The sequence below is a fragment of the Asparagus officinalis genome, chromosome 3 (genome assembly GCF_001876935.1).
Source record: "Asparagus officinalis chromosome 3, Aspof.V1, whole genome shotgun sequence".
NCBI classification, from domain to species: Eukaryota; Viridiplantae; Streptophyta; class Magnoliopsida; order Asparagales; family Asparagaceae; genus Asparagus; species Asparagus officinalis.
This window is the reverse complement of record NC_033796.1, coordinates 26306326-26315715: the sequence shown is the minus strand read 5'-3', so window position 1 is coordinate 26315715 and position 9390 is coordinate 26306326.

Genomic DNA, 9390 nt, shown 5'->3' with positions numbered 1-9390 from the left:
AAATAGCCGTTGGAGTGAACGGCGGTCGAGTGAAAATCTCTCGCGGTCGACCACAAGCCACTTTCGAAACTTGGAAAAATTTTAGAAACTTTGGCGGTCGACCGTGGGAATTTTCGAGCTGACGGTCGACCGTGAAAGTTGTTGATGGCTCCATAGGGAAAAACAAAGGCGCGGTCGACCGTGACGGTCGACCGTAAACTGACATATGAGAAAACAGGTTTGAAAGTTAATTTTCTGATTTTAAAACCCTATTTAAAAATATTAAATAAATTCCAAAAAATATATAATTTTGGAAAATAATTGTAGACATGATAATACACATGCTACAAAAATTGGTTTTCAAAAAAGACTTCCCAAATGAGAGATATTATCATTTTGCAAAATAGTCCAAAACATGAAATTGTAAACACATGAGTTTTGACATTTTAGCTTAACCATGTTTTGAAACATTACAAAATGATTTTGTAGACTTAATAAAAGATGTATATAATGATTGTTAAGTCGTTTTGAAACATTACAAAATGATTTTGTAGACTTAATAAAAGATGTATATAATGATTGTTAAGTCCATAAACTGAGAAAACAATATTTTCACAAATACAATAGAAAATGAAACATATGAGTATGTATAGGAATATATTTTTGTTTCATATCTATGAAATTAAACCAAACCAACTTATCTACATAAAAACAAACATGTACGAATATAAATATTTATTTATATGCTTGTAAAAACTTTGTTTGTGGATAAACTAAAATCCAAAATGTGTACATATATATAACTATATATATACATAGAAACCAATAAAATATGTGTGTATATGATATTGAGCTTAAAGTACTTAACACACGTAATATAACACCTAAACTAAGTTACCCAAGCTATGATCTTGATCTTCAATAAGCTTTTCTTGGTAATCATGCAGATGAAGCTTGAACTTGGATCTTCAACTTGAATTGTATGGCTTCACTCCATAATTCCACCAACCTCCATTGGATATAATCGTAAATACGCAATTCCATCCATCCTCTAATATATTATTTACCTAGAATAAATATAAAATACAAACACTAGACAAACAACATTAGATGTAAATTGTTTGTAAATCATCATAAAAACAAGAAGGCCAACAAAAATCACCATGCTCTTTGAAATCCCTCTATACTCTTCCTTTAGAGTTTATAAATGGCCTCTCGATGTTAAAATAATTCTTTTACGAACTTTTGCTTGGAAAAATTCTTGATATTCCTCCAAAATTTTAAGAAGGAAATCTTCCCTTGCCTCTCAAGCTTCAAACTCTGGTCGTAGCGAGGAGAGTCTTGCTATTCTTCTGCTTATCTGCTCGAGGGTCCATATGGACAATTTGGTGGGGTTGTATGATCAATACAATATTCCTCGGACTCTCACATTGGCGGCATCGAAGATGAGCGAGCCAGTGTATTGCCATAGCGAGGGTCGAGTGCCACTATACTTGGCCCACTTGGAGCACGGCTTACGACTGCCCTTACACCCTTTCATCAAAGAGGTGCATGCCGCTCTAGGAGTCTCTCCTTCCCAGTTCTATCCGAACGTGGTGGGGGTTCTGGTGGCTTTCGTCATCATTTGCCACCATGTTAGAGTCCAACCAAGCTTAAGATTACTTGGGAATTTAATCAGCATGGGGTCATCTGAGAAGGACCTGCATTACTTCTACCACTATCATAGCGAATTCTGACTTGTCTCCGATTCTTTGGAGTTGGATGAGGACTGGAGGAGGCAATTCATATGGGTCTATGGTGGTGACGGTATCCTAGCTTGTTCGCGTTGGCCAGAGGTGAATGAAGACGCTTTGAGCCTAGTCGCCCTCAGTGATTCTGAGATAATGGATCTGGAAAAGATCCGTTCTTATGATGGGCCACATGAGAGCGACAATCTATTTGATGAAATGTCTCTCCAAACAGTGGGCATATCTATCTATGATCTTGTCTTCCACTGGCTTCGCGACCATGGCGAGCCCCATTCCTCTGCTGGCGGAGAGTCGCAAGAGGAATACGGGGATCGTGGGGTTAATTTCCATTGCTAGGCCCCATAAGAAGCCGAGGGAGGTCTTCAGCGCCAAGGAGGTGGCTGTCCTGATGCCTCGAGCAGCTAGTGTTGTCTCTGAATTATGACGAAGGATAAGGGTCCAGAGGCTATGCCCAATTGGACCGGTTGTGGGACCCTAACCAGGTGGGGCGGGTCTGATGGTAACCTAGCTTAGCCGCTTGGAAAATGTAGGGCGGATAGACGAGTCTTCTCCTGGCTGGGAGAGAATGACCGTAGCGATCAAGGAGGAGGATGTCGACCCTAGTATTATCTCTGAAGCATCTCGTCGCCCTGGCAAAGAGCCTGTTAGGGTGGACGACGACGTCGAGAGGAGATCTGAAACTCCATCGGACATGATAGAGACGGGTGCCGATCGAAGGATTTTGGAGGATATACCCAGTGCTGACATACACCAAGCTCTCCAGGCCTATTTGGCTTGAGGTACTTTGCTAGAGAACGTTCTGTTCAGTAGACTGGAGCGTTCCCTAGAATGCCAAGCAGGGCTAGCAAAGGAGAAGTCAGCCAAGGAAGAGGTAGAAAAGAGGGTCAGTGTCTTGGAGGCCGAATTGGTTCATAAAGAGGGCGTCTGGCGTCGGAGTCTGGATAAGAAATAAGAGCTCCTCAAGAGCTTTCAAGTTCAGTTCTCCAAGCAGGTATGGACCATCGAGGCGGAGGTCGAATCCGAGAAACGTCTCAGAACGACAGCTGAGGCAGAGGCTCAACTAAGTCACCTATCCCTCAAGAGGACGAGGAGGGACTATGTAGAGATACAATCAAAGCTTCAGACATCTACGGCTCTTGCCAAGAATCTGGAGGAAATGCTCGCCCATCTGGACTTGGAGCAGTATAAAAGGAAGGTGGTCGGCGATTGGTGTTATGGTCCTATAGGAAAAGCTGAAGTAGGTTTAGCATACAAAGCTGGGGTCGACTACTTCGCTTCCTTGGTGCCCTGTAACTCTCATCCGACTTCAGATCGCTTTTAACCTTCCTGTGTCTCCTATTGTCTTGATTTATTTAAAGATATCAAAAAAAATTAGGGGCAGGTTGGATTTATCAGCGGGCTGAGCCTGCTGCTGGGCCCCCTGGGGAATCTTCTGTAACTGCTACTCTTAGAAGACCGCCGAGTCCAACTTTCAAATCTGATCGAGAGCTCTGAAGATCTGCATGTCTCTTTTTCCTTTTTTATAAAAGTTTGTAATGAAGTTTACTCTTATTGGATAAAGTTAACTTTTGTCTCCATCATTGAGCTTGCCTTTTTTATTTATATTCTTTTAGCTGTGTAGTTCTGTTCTTGTCTTAACTAGACGTTTAATTGACCAAAACTTGACAGATGTCATTTTAAGTTTTTAGATCAATTAAGTGTTGACCATATACTTAATATTCAAACCTTAGGCTTATGAAGGCCTTTTTGGTAGAATGATAACCCTGAGGCTGGGTGCCTAGGTCTTACGTAGGTGCCTAGGTCTTCATAATTCCTGTATAGTCAAGTAGGAATTATGTGAGGCGACTATAGGGTTGGGCCTTAGGTTTAGTCCTAACAAGGGACCGAGGGCTTATCACCCGACTGATGAGTTGTTGTGCCTTGGGTTTACCCTGAAGAGATACCAAGGGCTTGAAATTCAACTTTGGAGTCGAATGCCTAGAACTCCTGAGAGTTGACTATGTCTTTCCTTTCCCTAAGGCCGAGAGATGACTGTGGGAGTCAGCCAAAGGGTTGTGCCTTAGGTTTATTCCTGATAAGATACCAAGGGCTTATCCATGATGACCGATGAAAGCCATAGGAATCGATCATATGTTATGCCTTAGGCTTACCTTGATGAAGAGCAAAGGGCTTGATATTTGACTGATGAGTCTTTGTGCCTTGGGTTTACCCTGAAGAGGTACCAAGGGCTTGAAATTCGACTTAGGAGTCGAATGCTAGAACTCCTGACAGTTGACTAGGCCTTCCTTCCCCTAAAACCGAGAGACGACTGCGGGAGTCAGCCAAAGGGTTATGCTTTGAGTTTATTCCTGATAAAGTACCAATGGTTTGTCCATGATGCTTGATGAAAGCCAGAGGAATTGATCATATGTTGTGCCTTGGGCTTACCTTGATGAAGAACCAAGGGCTTGATATTCGACTAATGAGTCGTTGTGCCTTAGGTTTACCCTTAAAAAGGTACCAAGGGATTGAAATTCGACTTAGGAGTTGAATGCCTAGAACTCCTAAGAGTTGACTAGGTCTTTCCTTCCCTTAAGGCTAAGAGATGACTGTGAGAATCGGCCAAAGGATTGTGCCTTAGGTTCATTCCTGATAAGGTACCAAGGGCTTAAAATTCAATGTAGGAGTCGAATGCCTAGAACTCCTAAGAATTAACTAGGTCTTTCCTTCCCATAAGACCGAGAGACGACTGTGGGAGTCGGCCAAAGAGTTGTGCCTTAGGTTTATTCCTGATAAGGTACCAATGGCTTATCCATGATGATCGATGAGAGCTAGAGAAATGGATCATATGTTGTACCTTGGGCTTACCTTGATGAAGAGCCAAGGGCTTGATATTCAACTGATAAGTCGTTGTGCCTTGGGTTTACCCTAAAGAGGTACCAATGGCTTGAAATTCGACTTAAGAGTCGAATGCCTAGAATTCCTGAGAGTTGACTAGGTCTTTCCTTTCCCTAAGATCGAGACACGACTGTGAGAGTCAGCCAAAGGGTTGTGCCTTGAGTTTATTCCTGATAAGGTATCAATGACTTGTCCATGATGATCGATGAGAGCCAGAGGAATCGATCATATGTTGTGTCTTGGGCTTACCTTGATAAAGAGCCAAGGGCTTGATATTCGACTAATGAGTCATTGTGCCTTGGGTTTACTCTGAAGAGGTACCAAAGGCTTGAAATTCGACTTAGGAGTCGAATACCTAGAACTCCTGAGAGTTGACTAGGTCTTTCCTTCCCCTAAGGCCGAGAGATAACTGCGGGAGTCGGCCAAAGGGTTGTGCCTTAGGTTTATTCCTGATAAGGTACCAAGGGCTTGAAATTCAACTTACCAACTCTAAGGTTGTGTCGCCCATGGCTTATTTTGACGCCTAAGTTTTCAGTCGTATTGAAGCCTTGATCCCTGTGAGAGATAAGAGTTAATTCATATTTAATATGATTTCATCGGTTCTGATATTTACATGATCATGGAAAATATCCATTGTAGGCATCTGATGCTTATAGGGGGTTGAACCACTTGTAACCTTGCTTTGGCTTTGCTTCAGAGACAACTTTGTAGTGGATGAGGCTGCCAGTATAGAGTCTTTTCATATCGGATGACTCATTGATAAATGAAGATGAGTTGAAACCCTATTTGTCATCCCATCAGCCAAGGCCTTTCTTTTTAAGTCTGAATCTTCAGTAAGGCCTTAGAGGTGGATGGTTGGCATGTCGACTTTTAGCAAAAGGAACCGCCCAGACACCACGAATCATGTTGAATGGTGTCTTCCCAATCAGGTTCGTGAGGGTTGGAGGCACGACCAGAAGCTATATGGTACCTTTTGTGGTGGAAATTCTTTGGATAGAGAATCCACCAGGCGGTATTTCGCTCCCTGAGAATGATAAACTGTAGTGGTTTTCTTGAAGGAACTTCGGGAGCACTAGAGGCTGGACTATGTTGTAAATGGAGGACTCTCCTTTATGGGGATCATACGGGTCGCATACTTCGACCATCAGAGCTTAGGCAACTTTTAGTGGTGGAGGCGACAATTGTATGGCCAAGGTTATTCTTCCTGAGAAAGCCACCCGCTGATAAGCTCTAAACTTTTTCCTACAATCCCATCGCTGTTATAAGAGAGTTCCCTTTAAAGGGTTCTCATGGTCCAGGGCACCGATCACAGACTTAATCACTGCTCTTGTGCTCAGATGAGCTATTGTCAGTTGGAGCTTAGGTGACTTTGGATTTGACCAGAACCTATATTGAGGTTTGGGTTCTATTTAATAATCCAACTCCATGCTTCTTGGCTGTCTAGAAGGTGGAGTTCGTCTGTGATGACGGTCAGGAAGCGTCTTCATTTTTTCAAGCAAGACAACCTACTCTTATGGTGTGTCTTTTCATGGAGGGATTTTGGGGGTGTTGTAGGTAGCTCTGCTGTTTTAGCAACTAGCGTGCTTGACAAACACTTCCCAGCAAGTTGTAGAGGCCTCCGAGGACTATGAATATGTTGGTTCCTCGTAGCTATAGGCCAATCCTCCTTAGCTTGAATAAGGCAACTCCTGACTTCATTTATCTTGGATGATATAATTCCGATGTTGTTCTTTATGGTGAGTAAAATCAGACCTATGTTCAGAACTTAGCACGTCTTCTCGAAAAAGAAGAGTGGCCCCACGGTGGGCGCCAAACTGTTGATGTCGAATATCACACAGGATAATCCAGAAGAGGATAGTAGCGGGGTGATGAAGGACGATGGAGGGCCCACTCCCTTCTTCGATTTTATGTGTGGTTCTAGAACAGGGGCTTGACGTCCACGCTGCAGATATAAGAAGAAACTGTGAGAGGGCGGGGACCGGTTCCCCCGTGATTCCTCCGACGGTCAAGTTAGTGAAACTCGAGTGGGGAAGAAGAAGGTCAGGAACTAAGGAGGAAGTGGCAATGGGCATGCCTAGAGGATCTACATGAGTTCCTCTCTCTAGACGAAGAACTGTGTGTTCCTCCTCTTTTTGGGTGAGAAAGCTAGCCAGCTAGCGAGAGAGATGAGTGTTCGCTTACCTCCTTTTATATATTTCCGCTGCCGGGGACAAATAGGCTCTCCTCACCCCACCTCGGGAGGCGGTGATGAAGTACAGGCCAAGGACTGAGCCATCCTTCAATTTACAGGTGTCGGCTGGTGACTGGAGGGAAAGTCACTTTGGTATGGTTGACTATCTCCGCATCTTCAGGGAAGTGACTTATGAGTGTCAAAAAACATACTGGAACACTGGCATAGTTCACGTGGGAGTGTGGTAAGACTAGACATTAAATCTATGAGGATAGGGCCGGGAGGAGACCTGCCTCTAAGTCGCCTCAATAGGTGGTAGAGTGTAGGTCGGGTGGACTCTTGGCGAGTCGTCTTCGGCAAGCGGGAGTCGGTTAATTCTGCTTCTCTAGTTGATTCGAGTTGAATGTCGGCTAGATAAGTCGGCAGGCGCAAGATCTCTGATGGGCTTGGGCCACTTAAGTGGATCGTCGAAGCTCTTATTGCCTATTTTGTAATTATCTGTATCTCTAGGTGAGTGAACACCATAACACTATATTAAGGGAGTTTTTTTGATAGAAGTGTAAAAGATTAAAGGAGTTTTTATGAGATATACTATAGTTGAGATATTTCTTCTAAAATTGTACCAAAATTAAGAGGGCTATCTATAATACCCCACATAATGAGGGGGTTTTGTCAAATTGAATCAGTTGAATGAGTTTTTAAGACAATCCCCATAGTTGAGAGAGTTTTTAAAAAATTAACACTTCTTTTAAATATGGCTTATTTATAATTTGTCTCTCAAAATTTTAATAATTTAATATTAGTCCCCTAAAATTATGAGCAATTTTAAAAATTTGTGAGAATAACATAGAATCATTGGATATTTAAAATCAAGGAACTAATATCTAAATAACATTTACATATTTACTCTTATAGGTCTATGAAATATCGACCAATATATTGCTATATTAGTCAATATATCAGGTTAAAAACTTTTTCTTGGTAATATTTTATATTATTTTCTTTTGTTTGTTAATTTTTTGATAAATCGACCATTATCAAAAATATGGCTGATATATCCCTTTGAAGATATCGAGAAAATCGTGTCATTTTTTAATTTGATTGTGGGTTGGGGTTTGGATCGTGTTTGGGAAATAAAATCGAAACTTGCAAAACCCACAAAAGGCCACAATTCTTCTCCGAAATCTCTCCACTCTAGGCTCTTCCAAATGTTAAACATATATCTTGATGCAAATTCTTATGTTTAAAATTCATTAATATGTTAGATTACATATTACAATGTCATGTTATGTATGTATATTTACTCATATGAGACCCAGTATTATATACATATCTCTGATTTTTGCTACCCGATATCATGGAATTTAGTATTTCAATATTTATTTGATGTCCAACACTTTGTAGTAGTCCTTCAAAAGACTATTCTAAAGTTTTCTAAGCGAAGTATATAATTTCAGGAAATAATTTAAAATCTTGAGACTCATTCAAAATAATTTCAGGAAATAATTTAAAATCTTGAGACTCATTCAAAATATGATGCTTTAATTTTTCCACATCTCCTCTACTATATAAATATAAAATATGATGCTTTAATTTTTCCACATCTCCTCTACTATATAAATATAAGCTAAGCATCTGGCCTCATATTATATGATGAATATTATTTGTTAATGGGATCATAAACTATTGTTTATAGATAACAAAGGTTTTAAATCTTTTCTACGCTTAACTGAACTTAAATACCTTGTAGTTTACCAAATTATACTTATATACCTCCACTTGTATCTTGCTGTATTTTTTTAAAAAGTTTAGATAACGTATCTTGGTGCGCTTAAATATCCTAATATTTTCTAAAATTTAACAATTGTATCTTCTGTCTTGTTACCTAAACATAAGAATACTCTTTGTATTTTTCTTATATAAGTTTCATGGTATAATTTTAGGATAATTCTATGTTTTATATTATTTCCATAAACACTTTAGTGACATGCAATTATCTATTAATATATTATTATACATTACTAATAATTAGTATGATGTAGAGTTTTATAATAACGTTGGAAGTTCTAAGGACCAAATTATGCAAACCTAAAGTGACATATAATGTAATTAATTAACAATGATAATTAATTTAGTTTAGTTAGTATTAGAATGTAATATCAAAAGAGAATAGGGGTAATATAGTCATTAGAAAGTTTTTTCACAACTCTCTCTTTTAAATGGAGTATAATATAATACAATTTTGCTCTTAATTTTAATGCAAGCCTACAAGCCATCTTTTTCATGCATGAAAAAGAAAAACAAATTAGAAAAAAGTAAAGTAAAGCAAATTTCGCGATTAAAGAACATTGATTATTAGAAAAGGCGAGATGGAAAGATGTTCGCCTTGGCAAGCCTTCCCCGTGTTTTGTGTTTCGGTATACAGTTCAAGAATTTTAAAGGGTTCAAGTTGGAATCATCTACCTTCAAATGAAGTAGAGACATTATTTCAATTTTCTGTGTAGTTGATGAAATTTTGTTCATTTACTTTCCTTTATAACTAAAGGAAAACCTAAAGGTGAACAATAATTTTTTGAATATCCACGTATTTTCCTATCATTTCCCCACAACCGTCCA